Genomic DNA, 13,918 nt, shown 5'->3' on the forward strand with positions numbered 1-13,918 from the left:
TATAGCCATTTTCTCATTCAAATTGCTATCAAAGTAATTACTTCTATAAAACAGTTCAGACAACTCAAAAGAAAAAAAAAAGAAAGAAACGCACAAAAGAAGGAGGTATTGAAATGGCCCCAAATTGAAAACATTTCAAAGCCAAATTGTTAATGAGCTGTTTGGGCTATATGGACATTATAAGTGCAATTAACTAGAAGCCAATAAAAATAATCAATGACAGAGTGCAGCCCTCTGGTACCCAGCGCTTTTTACAAAGAGATGTCTGTGAAGGCAGCGAGTGATTCAAAAAGCCGCCTTTATCTATGGGAGCGCGTGCTATTTTACACGAGTAGAAACGAAAATGATTTTCATTGACTGTTTCTGAAGTTCAGCCCCTGACAAACCGTGAAGAGCTGTCTGTGGGAAGAGAGAAGTTTCTGCTCTTAGCTGCACTCCCCACCCGCTTCCTCCCAGGAATGCTGGAGACAGCCGCAATCTCATCACAGGAAGGTAGGAGTGTGGATTTCAAAATGTAGATGTCACATTTCAGTGCAAACAACTCCCACATGAACACTTTATCAGTATGTCAAGATGAATTTTTTTTATCTCCCGGGCGGGGCGGGGGGGGATGGGTGCTCGCCGAGTAGATTGCGCTCCCTAGATCGGCAGGAAAAGATTTTTAGTGTTTCTGTGCATCCTACGGAGGGTCTCCACGGTCCCCCGGGGGCGCACAAGTTGTGAAAAGTACCGCACAACTGGCCACCGGCATAATTAATTCCCTCCACCTTCTCTTTAGCACCTCCCACGTCTTCTCTCTTTATAGCAGTTCTTTCTCTCGGAAAATCTCAGGTTACTTGACTGGGAGTTCTCAGACCTCCAGTTTCAGCCCTGCCCTCAGCCTCCAGTCGGTGAGAGACACCCAGCCCCAGCAAATGGATTGGGCAGCCCGTCTTGACACACCACTGTGCTGAGTGCTTGAGGACGTGTTTCACCAGATGGTTGGGGTTAGTGTGTGTCATCACATTGGAGTGGGGATTAGGATCAGGAAGGCTGCCTCGCTGGAGCTGTGTGGTCTTCTCCAAGCGGGAGCTGCAGGCAAGAGAATTACTTGCTTGGGGAAGAAGAGGAGGAATTCGTTTTCTGCAGCCACAAGAAACGCAGTTTTTTCAGGTAAAGTAAAAGATATTGAATGCGCCTGTCTCCCTCTCTCACTCTCTCTCTCTCTCTCTCTCTCTCTCTCTCTCTCTCTCTCTCTCTCAACATACTTTTGAATGGAACGCTAGCGCAGCACACTTGTCAAACCCAGTTGTTGCTCTCCTATCAATGCTGCTATTGTACGGCTGACAGATAACAGTGAACATAGCTCGGTGCTTGGCTGTCTTTATAGAACTAACGCTCCTCAAGCCTTGCTCTGGAAGGTGTAGCTCAGAACATGTCTTTGGAAGCCGTGTCGGTCGCCACCCTTTCATAGCCTCGTTGCACACTCAAGACAGGACCTCTAAATTATTCATAAAGGATGGGTAAGTCCAAGAATGCATGTATCTGAGCTTTCAAAATTAAAAGTCTCTTTCAAACTGTTGCATTTTACTACCCAATTGACCAAGATTCTTTGAAGAGTCTATTACTGAGTTGCTGGCAGAGATGGAAAAGCTTTCTTCCCCGATTTTTGCAATGTAGGTCCTGTCTGATTTGTGACGGATCAAAGTGTTTGGAAAACAATTTGGAGATGGACTCTAAAGTTGGAAACTCCTTAAGAGAAGGGGCTGCCTTCGGAGCAGCTGAGAGAGCGTCTTTAAAACAAAAATGCTTAGCGCTAGAAGAAAAGCAGAAAAGGAGGAAGTAGGAAAGTGCTTTTTAACACTGGCCCTTTTGCAGCTGCAGGGGAGCAGATGGAGGTAATTCATGTGCAGATCTGTTTGTGAAAGTTTTACAAGTCACTGAAAAGTAAAGGAGCATCTCTGTAATGGATCGTTAAAGTCCCTACAGTTATGGGTTTTTAAACAGGCTCTCTGAAGTGTTAATTAAATGTAAATAGATTTTCTGGCTTGGTTCTAAACAAACGTTTAAAAAAAAGGTTTTAATTACAAATTAGTCACTGGAAATGAATGGTCATCCGGTAACACAAAATGAGTTGTCATCGTATCTGTGAGTAGCCATTAATTTAACCACTCTGACAAAAGCACCATGAAAATTAGATTGAACTGAACGTAGCAATGGGGTTTATATCTGATGCTTAATCTGTGGTATAACAAAGGCCTTGCAAGTTGATGCCCTATTTTTACAGGGATCAAAGACATAAAATTTTCATTTTTCAAGTTTGTGATCCAGCAAGGTGAGTCCATGAGTTACGTCTTTTGCACCTACTGGACTTCCACATTGCATACACTGTCCTCACCCTTGGCAGGTGAGAGAGTCTGTGAATAATACTGTATGTAAGCTATTCTGAAATAGGAGCTGTTTTGTAAGTTGAATAACAGGAATTTATGGCTAATGCTCTGTGATTTTTGTATTCAGCTGCAAAAAGATGCGTGAAAAATTATGTTTCAAGTTGCACTACATATATTTTTGGCCACAAGAGAGTTGATTTTTGTAATCCTCTTTTTAAAAATATTTATTTTTTTCTTTTCCATTATTGTTTATTAATCCTCTTTTTAAAAAATTCAGATGACAAGAATTTGTTATTATAGTATCTAGTTGTTATTCAGAGTGTTCTCTGAAATAGGCTCAGAAATCTTCTTCAATGTGAAAATATCCTCATAAATAACCAGGCAGTTATTACAACGGAATAAGATCCGATTCCCAATATTACATAACCCAAACGGGACTAAGTTCATAAGCTGCAGTCTTTTGGAATTCCAGTCATTCCATTTTAGCTTTACAATGGAACTGGGGTTTAAAAAAATAAAGGCAAACTAATATCTGGCATCGTGTCAGGATTAGGATTATAGGCACAGGCTGCAAGCAGGTACCGTGCTGTCTACCAAGGCCATTTTTCACGATAGCAGAGCTATTTCAGGAGAAAGTCAAGCCCCTCCTCACCAATGGGCTTTTCCTCCAGGAGATCTGGCGTGATGGCATCTAACAAAAGCAAGTCCCTGCTTAGCCATGGGAGCCCCAATCCCCCTCCCCTGCCACAGGCATATGTTGCTAATGTTACAGACCGACCACCAGGCTGCCTGCCCAGGATTTTGGCAATATGGGAGAATCCCCTCCACGCACCCCCCCCCCGAAAAGTCAACTGTCTGCAGGATTTAGGCAGGATGAAAATAAGAAAGGAAGTGTTGAGAAATTATAAATTCACACCTTGAGAAGGCAACGTTGTGTGTTACTCCCCCTAACAAGGCTAAGGTACTTAAGGAACCCAAAGGGTCTGTTTCAAGACACTGCCCGCAGGGCAATCCCAGTTTCTTGTCAAACTCTAAAGCCACTGTTCCAGATGGTAAACATTCAGAGGCATATTTATGGTGACTTCTACATACCTCAGTTTGACATTTGGTTTCTTCCTGGCAGCACTTGTGCTGGTAACACACATGAAGTTCCCATCAGTATTCTAACAGCTGTGAAAGTGTTTGAGCGCCCTGGGTATCCCTCCCAGAGAGGTGAAAAATCACTGGGGGGTGGGGCTGAGGGAGATCTCAACTTGCCCTGTGGCTGCATCCTGTGATCTAGGCACGCAGTAAGGTGACAGATCTCAGAGGCGAAAAGCAATCTGAAAGCTTGATCCATTAACTTACAAAACCCACTTTGACAGTGGCGTGGAAAACTAAAATACATGAAGGCAGATAATCATTGAACTCGTGGTAGGTGATAAGCAGGAACCTTCATCAAAGAACTAAAAGGGTTCTACTCTTCCCTTCTAAGGAAATTTATGTGACTTCAAGCAGATTGCTGTGGTCATTTCCATTGTAAGAGCAGAGACGAGTGGCACGTGTGACACTTTGCATTTACTGTCTTAATTATATACCCATATGGGAAAGGATAGGGGCTTGGTTCTTTTGTGTTTTAGATTTAAATGGTTTATCCTTTAGGAATCCAGAAAGCAGGATTTCTAATACTGAGTACTGAGATTTCACCAACCGTTGCCAGGTGGATGAGGCCAACCAATGGGTCAGGTCAGGACATCTGGTTCTTTTTTCCCTCTGCAATATTTTTTGTGGGGAGAGCATGGAGTAAATTTAAGGGGATTAACATGTTTAAGGAGCTGACTCTAAATAGATTTTTATTTTTAATCATCCTTATCGACTTTGAAGAAAAGGAGGCTCATGTATGAAATTAAGTCTATGCTCATATGGTGAATTTACCTTTCCTTTTTGTTAGATCCATGGGCGGAAAAAGATATTTGAAAGAAGATATTTTATGGGAAAAGTTTGTCCTGAAATATGTTTCCTATTTAAAATATTTTCAATTCAAACTCAATATGCTGGGGAGGAGGGGTATTAGCCTGTTAGCTTTTTTTTCTCTCTTGATATTCCCCTCACCCCCATAGCCAATCTGTCATCAAATTCTGTGAGTCCTCCCTTTAAAGCGTCACCCACATCTGGCCCACAGCTACCACTCCAGTGCCATGATCCAATCACATGGGGGTCATTACAGCAACCTCCTAACGGGTCTTCTCGCCTCCACTTCCCTCCTGTCCACCAGTTGTGGGCTGAGCTTCCTAAAACACGGCTTCCATCAAAGCATTTCTCAGCTGAGAATTACCACATGGACCCTCACTGTCCACAGGATAAAGTTTGAATTTCTCAGTCCGACATGTTGGCCCTCTGTTATTCAGCCCCAACTTTCCAACTGTATCTCCCACCAAATCCCTACAGCAGCAGAAGTCTACCCTTCCCTGTGGCTCAAGTGGCCAGCTCAATGTCCCCCACTGCCTGGTCTCTTCTCTTACCCCTAATCACTCTAGTTTTCCATCTTGTTGTCTGCAAAATGAGAGTTTATCATCATGTGAGATATTCCTTCTAGTTTTACGTTTATAAGCCTGTGTGTAGGACATCCTCATCACCTCTTCAAAGCTTCAAAGCTTCCACTCAAGTTCCACCTCCTCCAGGAAGCCTCCCCTGACTACATCTCCCAGTGATGTTTTCTTTCCATTGAGGCTATTGGTTATCTGTGGGTTGCAGTTAGCACAATTACCTTGGTTTTTTTTAGCCCTACTTTCTACTTTGCCTTTTTATCACTTGACTCCTCAGGTACAGTGAAGACTCCTAAGACAGGAACCGGCCTGGTCCACTTTTATGCCTTACTAATAAATGGGTGTTGGCTAGCTCACAGGGACATTCAAACATCCAAGGCACTTTCCTCTCTAGTACCCCACTTTAGAGCCATTTACTGGCTCTCATAGTCTCCTCTCCATTTATAAGAGAAATGGAAAAAAAAACCCGATAAAACTTGATTGGTTGTATTTGGGGGCAGCTTAGGAAACATGCCACTTGGGCAGAATGTGTGAAACGATTGTCCAAAATTAAGCTTGAGTATTTTCTGAAAACTCCCCTCCTATTTCAGCTTTCTATAACCGTGGTAGGAATTACATCTATTAGCTGCCCCGCTATGGTATGAAATTTCAAACATGATTTTGGAAGCAGGAGAGTCCAGTTTTGGGGTTCAGACAGACTTGTGTTCTAATCCAGGTACCCCCTCTGACTAGCTGCATGGCCTTGGACAGGTGACTTAACCGTTCAGCTCCCTCCTCTGTAATATGAAGATAGAAATACTTTCTTTGGGGATGTTATGAAGAGAGAGAAAACCACAAAGCACCTAGCTCAGCACATGTGCAATAAATGGGGGAGAGAGAAGGTGGGTAGATGCATATGCAGATATAGACCTAGGATGCATGGCTGTGTTCATCTCGGTCATGTCGATCATTCATTCTATCTGTTTATTTAATGTGTGTCTTCTTTTAGCTCTTTTCTCTGCCATCAAAGGCAGGGGGTGGGGAAGGGAGCTGGGGTAGAGAGAGAGCCAGAGGAGCTGCTTTTGGCATTTAGGGATTTGGAGCAACTGAGTTAATGGACCCGTAGGGACAATGGTGACAGTTGAATACCCTTTGCAGGGAGGAGAGAGTCCTGGGTCCTACGTTAAAGGATAATAAACAGCAGTGGCTGGGCCACAGGGCTGGGGGAACAAAGGGCCCGAACAGTGGACCCCAGCAGGGAGTTGAATTCACCTCTCTTCCTTCCTCCTGGCCCACGGTTCAGAAAGAAATCATAACTTGGCAAAACATCGTAGAGAGTCAGGTCAAACTTCCAGAAGTAATTGGTAAAGCAAGATACCATTTAGACAAAACAAGGGCTTGGACCTTTGCTGCCCTTCACCCTTAAACCAAAGTGAACCAAAAGCTGAAAGCAATCAGCTTGAGCTCTGGCCTGTGCCCAAACTCTGCACCCACCATCAAACACTGAGCTGTCTATCTGTACCCTTTCCCCAGACGGGCAGCTGACCGAAAAATGATCTCACAAAGCACTAAATGCCACCTAGCAGATACATCCCTGGACACTGGTCATTCAGCTTCAGTTTGCAGGATCTTGGGACAGATCAAAGGATATTCTTTCCAATCCTGATCATCTGGTCTGCACCTGCCCCAGACCAGTGAGAGGAAAGAGACTGGAACTCCTCTAAACGAAGGACAAGGCAATATATCTGGAGATGCCTCTGTCTTCCTAGCAAACATGACTATAGAACTTTCAAAGCGAAGCATTAACACTTACGTGGCTTGACCTCATCTTTAGCTGTAGCAGATAAACTAGCTGCTCAAAATATGGGATCCACGTACTACTGCACGATAGTGCGTTAAACCTTTGTTAATTAAAAAAAAAAATGTAGGTCTTCTCTTGACCTTCAAAGGTAAAACCTTTTCTTATATGCTGATCTCCTTTTTTACTACACAGCTAGAAATCTGTAAGAAACTATTCCTGCATATTTGAAATTGTGAACCTAGGAAACTTGGCCATGCCACTGTTCATTAACTGTAGTGGGTGAGGTTGATATTGAATGGCTATGCTGAATAAATGAGCAGACACGTGTTTCTTGGTGAAAAGGTAGAGTCTCCCCCAAATTAATCTACAAATTTCAGAAAATAATAAACCAATTCTCACACAAGAGAGTTAGATGGCTGACAGTGGGAGCAGCATTTGGGAACAGGCAAGAGCCCAGATGGCGCTGGTTGAACGTAAAATAAAGATTAAAAAGTTTACGTGGAGGATAAACTCATGAGCAAGACAGGACACTTGTGGAAGAGAAGAACCATAGTAAGAAGGGGACTTGTTTTATCCCATATCCAATCATGTTATAAAACTACAATAACTGAATTTTCTGTTTTAAAGCAATTGACTCTGAAGTAGATGTTCATCTCCCTTCACGTATTTTTGCTTTTGCTTTATTCTCCTCGGCTTTTTTTTTTTTTTAATTCTCCTCAGTTTTCATCTCTATTCTGTTGTTGGCTTTGTCCAAATCTTCAGCTCAGCAACAAACTGTTGTTGCTAGAAAGAATTAGCTACAATTAACTGAAACCCTGAACTAGTTTTTTTTATTACTTTGTTCTATGGTTTTTTCCCGTCTGCAAATAGAGCTACTAATATATGCAGCTTTTCCACTTCATGGAATACGTAATAGGCCTGAGACAAGTTTATTTCAAGAACTCGGGAAACTCCTCCTGTATTCATTCCCTTGATGGAGGCCCCAAATACACCAGTCTAAGCATTTTCCCATTTTTCTGAGCAATAAGAGCACATTCTTTTTTTTTTTTTGCAGTACGCCGGCCTCTCACTGTTGTGGCCTCTCCCGCTGCGGAGCACAGGCTCCGGACACGCAGGCTCAGCGGCCATGGCTCACGGGCCCAGCCGCTCCATGGCATGTGGGATCTTCCCTGACCAGGGCACGAACCCATGTCCCCTGCATCGGCAGGCAGACTCTCAACCACTGTGCCACCAGGGAAGCCCATAAGAGCACATTCTTAATAAACAAAATGGAAATCTGAATTACAGGGGGTTCTGTTTATTGTCCAGTTTTGTGGCATGGTGTTATAACTCACAGGCAACACCTGCTGTATTAACTTAAAATAAAACTGAATGTTAGCCTATTTTGAGATATTAGCTATACCAGGGTCATGGGGGGAACAGATGAAATGCATACAGAGTGTGCATTTATTGATAAGTTAATTTAGAAGTGTGCACCTGTGGATATTAGCCTCAAACTCCTATCACTCATATGGCTTAGCATCAAAATCACCTTTCTATAACACGTCCTCTGAATAGACTTCCTGCCAGTTTAAAGCCTCCCCCTTAACCTTCACCTGCCAATAATCAACCTTCCCCTGAGTAGAACGTCCTAGTACACAGATGTGCTTGGCGTTGCATCCAGAAACTCTAGAAAGTTCAGCTTTTAACTTTCATCTATAAGAAGTGCATCCCCCGCAAAAAGAGGCCCCTACAAATCACATGTTCCTTTTTTTTTTCCTCTTGAGAGCTTCACGATGGCAAGAAAAAGGAAAATGTTCTGGATATAGCAAATGAATAAAAGCATGGGGTATGTAATATTTTTTATTTGAGACACCTAGAGGATTCACATGTGTTATCCCATTCTTTTCCTATATGACCTCTAAATTTAGTAAAAGAGATTTGAGGGATAGGCTCAATATCAGACAGTTTAAGTTACTTTTTGGCAGTTGATCTGATGTCTAAGGAAGAGCCATAGGTGCCTTCTAAATGGAGTCAAAAGGAAGAGGCTTGAGAAAGCTGTGTCAGTGTGCTCATTCATTTAGTCCGTGTGTACTCAAGAACTTCCTGTGTATGTATTTCTATCCTAGCGCTGAGAGGAGTACAAAATAATATAGGACACCATCCTTGCCCTGAAGGAATCTCTAGTTTAGCTGTGAGCGGAAAATGCGCCCCCTACAAAAAAAAATTTCTAGTAGCAATGGAAAGAATTTTGTGGTTAAAGATCAATTATTAATACTCATTAAAAGGGGTGTCCACAGAGCCCCCTACTGGAGGAGGCTGGAACTGGAGCCGGCCAAGACTTCTCCACGTCGTTAAGCAGATGAATCAGAGCTGTGATTCATCTCCATTCTTTACAAACTCCATGGGGACAATTCATTTACCCTCTTTTACTCAGTTTCCTTCTCTAGAAAATGGGGATACGGTGATCACAAAGTGAGGTTTTCAAGGTTCAATGAGATAATAAAATTAAGCGCCTAGAATTTAGGATTCAAACAGCTGTGTTCTTTTTCCAAGATGGCAGAAGGAACCACTTGAGTTAAGGCTTGGAGTTAAACTGTGTATGTCATTTTCAAGCCAAGACATAGTATTTTTGAGTCAGAGGGTCTGTGAATACAGTGAAGAGAGGCACTTGGCAGAGGAGAGGGTGGAAAGCAGGGGAAGAGGGAGGGAAGAGGGGTGATGGAGGAGGAAGGAGAAGATGGGAAAGGAGGAGGAGAAAGAGTGTGGTCCTTGGTTGCCTCTCCTCTGTACTCTTTGCTATTTTAAGCATGTCATGTCAGCTGAATTAGGCCAGACTCTAGAGTGTGGTGACACATCAGGACATCAGGTAGAGAGATTGGATTTCATAGTTGAAATAGATGCCTTAGGAAGTTTAAGCAGTAGATTTTTCAGGAATGGGGAGAGAGAGAGAGATAGAGAGACAGAGAGAGAGAACACACAACTGGGAGACTACCAGGAGTCCAAAAAAAGAACAAAAGTGTTGCCTATTCTCATCAGTGACATTGGGAATGAGGAAAGGATGGGTGTAAGAAACACTGTGAAGAACTAAATGACCATATCAACAACTTGGTAATTGGTCAAATAGAGGACAAAGGAAAGACAAGTGACAGAGAAGACACTGAGGCTTCAAGCCCAGGTAGCCAGGGAATGGTGACACCACCTAAGGAAAATGGGGATGCTGGAGGTGGAATTTCATTTTGCAACACCATAAAAAATATCCCAAGCTATGGTTGGGATAACTTTATAATGCAAACACAGGTAAATATATGTGCATATAAATGTTTAGTAATATAATTTTAAACAGATAAAATCTAACTTTCTGATCATCAATGGACACAAGACATACACAACTGATGTTTTTTATGACATATGCCTCCTTAGATAAAAAGAATCTTTTCTCAGATTAAGAAAATAGTTGACCCAATAACTATTCTAGTGTTTTTAAACTTTAGGGTAGTAAGGGATTTTCAAGTCAAGAACAACAAACTACTTCTGCAAAATACCTATAATTCTCTTCTTTCAACTAAGACAATGTTGCTGAAGAGGGACATATAATTTAAAGAGTCTAGAGGAAAGAAGAGATGAAATATTTAAGTTGCTTCTGCTCAGAACTTTCAGCTTCCACCTTGGTTGACATCCTTTTGCAGAATGTATGAGTGACATTTTACAAGTGATAGTGACACTCCCTTTTTCACTAACTACAACGACAAATCAGTTTTAATTTTAAGGTTTTCCCACTCCACCCCCTGCTTTGCTTTCTATCTCCTCTTGTACCACCCTTTTATTTTGTTTCAGCCACAGTTCATTTTAAGCTTCTCTCCAAAACACGAGAGCCATTCTTGATACTAAATCAATGAATAGTTTTCAGGATTCGGTATAATTTTATTAGAGGTAGAGGATTATATTTGCCATTTCACACTCTTGCACTAGATATTGGGAGCAGCACGATTAAAGAATACACTGCTTGAGTCAGCCAGATTTGGAATTTAAAACGTAGTCCTGTTGCTAGAAATTTGTGGGAGACCTGAAAGCATTTTGGTTCCTCAAAAGAGACTTGGGTTCTGTTCACGTTTCTTTTTTTTTTTTTTTTCTTTTTTTTTTTGCGGTCCGTGGGCCTCTCACTGTTGTGGCCTCTCCCGTTGCGGAGCACAGGCTCCGGATGTGCAGGCTCAGCGGCCATGGCTCACGGGCCCAGCCGCTCCGCGGCATATGGGATCTTCCCGGACCGGGGCACGAACCCGTATCCCCTGCATCGGCAGGCGGACTCTCAACCACTGCGCCACCAGGGAGGCCCTGTTCAAGTTTCTAATGAAGACTTTGGCCCACTTTAGTTTACTCAACTGAGTTTTCTGAACCATGTTCCCTGGTTCCTATGGGAGAAATGCCAGCCTAAGTATCAGCACCTGTAAATCTCGTTCTCATGTAGGGTTGCATGGGGCTTGAATTGGCATGAGTCAGTGTACACTCGGAAACTATTAATGGCTAATGACTGAATTGGTCATTCTTGAGACATCCAGTGCAAGGAACCAAGGGAAAAAGATAGAATACACAAGTGCCATCATTAGAGCAATGAACATCATCATCTGCAGTGAGCAGATGAGCAGTGAGCACAAAAGCTGGATTTAGCTGTCAAGTTTAACACTAGGTCTCTTCAGCTGGTGTCCACGTAGGTCAATGGGCTCATGTGCGTATTTGGAGATGAAGGTATGGCACGTGGACTGATATTGCTAACCTCCTTCGTCTCAGACTGTCTAAACTCAGATTTCAATTCAGGATTCTACTCCTACATGTTAGCTTGTCGACCTGTCTCAGGGGTACAAAGACTTCTTCAATGGGAGAAGCGTGGTCCTTGTAAGAAAAGAAAAATGAATAAATGGAGAGGAAGGGGAAAAAAAAATACCAGTCGAAACATGTTCTGTCCTAGAGTCATGTTTTTTGACACAAAAATAAGGACAGAAGACAGAGAGGACATAAGCTTTATGAAACACTTCATGCATAGCGATTGTTATTCTCAGTTGTTTTGCTCTAAAATCAGAGACCCATTGAGCCACCATTCTGGTCAACCACTACAGTTATCTCAGAAGTGGAATTGGAGATATTTTTCTAATTGCTTCTGCCCCTGTTCTAACCTCTTTGGAAGCTTAGAAAACCCCACTGGACTGCCTCATTGGCTTCAGGTAAATCACATTTCATGCTGGGCAAGTAGTAAATTAAAATGTAGCTAGCAGTGACATAAAATTTGCTAAATAGTGGCAGTAGTGTTATAGCTGGGAAAAAGAAGCAGGGTGGTAAAGTGGAAAAACATGGGAAACCTGGATTCTAGAACTTGGCTACCGTTAATAATGAGATATTGAGCAAATTAACCTTTCAGGAGCATGCCACCCACTACCTTTTTACCTTTATTCTGCTATTCTCTCCATCTAGATTACATTATTCTCCTTAACTGGAAAACTCCGCTCTTCCCTTAAGAGCAGTCTAAATAAACAAAACATTCTCCTTAAAACTAAAAACGATGGTGGGAGGAACAGGGAAGGACTTGAATCCAGTTCTGCGTCACCTCTTGCTTCTAAATGGAGCGTACGCTTTATCTTTCTTCTTCCCATTCATACATATCACTGTTAAACTCATCTTCCTTTAGCACTGTTTTCATCCTGCCCTTCCATTACTCTAAAATAGCCATCTTCCAGTTTCCTACAGCATCCAGCCTAAATGAAACATCAGCCTTTAAGGACCCCCACATCATCTTTTCCACCACAGCCATCCCCTTTCCCCAATGTGCTTTCTGCCCTTTCCTAAGCTGGTCCAGCATCTCCTAAATTTACATCACTTACTTCTACTACTAAGGATTTGCTCATACTGTTTTCTGGGCTCGGACTGCCCTCCCATTATGGTTGTCAATGTCCACATCTCACCCATCCTTGAAGAAAAATTACCCCCTTACCTCCACGGAACTTTCTTTTCCTAGCTATACCAACTGTTAGTAATTTCCTTCTCATAGGTGATCTCTTACCACTTAAAATGTTGCCGTATAATTTTAGCTCTTAATTAGGTACAATTTTGCATTTCTTGCTATTCTTCAAAGATTTTTAATATTGCTCCCTCTCTTTACTATTAGAAACTATAAGGTAGAAGTTAAGTTTTAAACCTCTGCATCTATCAAGCATAGCTTCAAGATGATATACCTGATATATAGGTCTTCATTATATAGTCATAGACAGAATAATCAAGGATAATTGGGATAGAAAATTGCATTTTCGTCCCTGAGAAATTTTAGGAAACTAATCAAAAGTAAACTCACAGCTACCCCAGGCAATTCTTCTGACAGTGTGGAAAGCACTGTCTCACACACCAGTTTTCTGGCTTAATTTTTTTCCTTCTTCTGCCCACATCACTGTCCCAGGGCTACATTTGAGCCAGCTGGATTCCATCCAGAAACAGATTCAAATAGACAATAGGCCAACTAGAATTCCCATCTTCCTTGATTAGATGCGAAATTGTAGAGCTGGGTGTCACTCACGCGCCCGCCATGCAGGAGTCTATGCTATCAATTAATTTCTCTTGAGAGCTGAACTGAGCTGATTGTGACAATTCCATTTTTAAGGACATCTACAGCAGACCAGAATTTTAAGGACAGTGCTAGATAGCCCTGTCCCACCTGAGTGAAAGTATCCATTATCTGCTGCATATCATAAATTTAAATGCCCTGTAAACTCCACGGTAAATCATACTGTTTTTTTTGGGGGGGTTGTTTGTTTGTTGTCATGGGATTTGACTGTAAAAATTCATTGGCTCAAAATCACTTTCTCATTTGTAGGACAATTTGCCAGTGAGATGAGAGGCTTTAAATCACTTAGAAGAAAGAGGAAATTATTGCATATTCTGTCAAAGCTACCAGATATTATGTCGTGTCGTTTTCTTAAATAATCAGAATTAAGGCTAGATTTCCCAGGAAAGGCACAGAAAATATCATAGAAGTACAGAATATTAGAGCTAGACCTTAGAGATCATCTACGTAAAATCCCTCCTTTTACATCTGAGGAAACTGAAGCCTGCCTGAGAATCCTAAAACTCATTCTTACCAGAGATAGTTCTATAGGCCAGGCTTTATCAAAAAGTCTAAGGCAGTAAAATTCTACCAGGATTAACCAGAGTTCATGCGTCAGTTGTACACTAGAACTAAGGAGAACATGGAGCTATGAACCCAGCTCTCCCATGGCCCCTCT

At 42.1% G+C, this 13,918-nt stretch overlaps 1 protein-coding gene across 4 annotated transcripts in view; it reads left to right on the forward strand.

The window, feature by feature from the left end:
• Positions 1 to 900: 900 nt before the first annotated feature.
• The window catches only part of SULF1 (sulfatase 1), a gene marked incomplete at its 3' end in the record, with an annotated part of 165,086 nt that continues 152,068 nt past the window's right edge, over positions 901 to 13,918 (forward strand). For all 4 annotated transcript variants that reach the window (XM_081214304.1, XM_081214302.1, XM_081214303.1 and 1 more), the window contains exon 1: positions 901 to 1,152. The remainder of the gene's footprint in view (positions 1,153 to 13,918) is intronic.

The sequence above is a fragment of the Mesoplodon bidens genome (genome assembly GCF_964165515.1).
Source record: "Mesoplodon bidens genome assembly, chromosome: 16".
Taxonomy (NCBI): Eukaryota; Metazoa; Chordata; class Mammalia; order Artiodactyla; family Ziphiidae; genus Mesoplodon; species Mesoplodon bidens.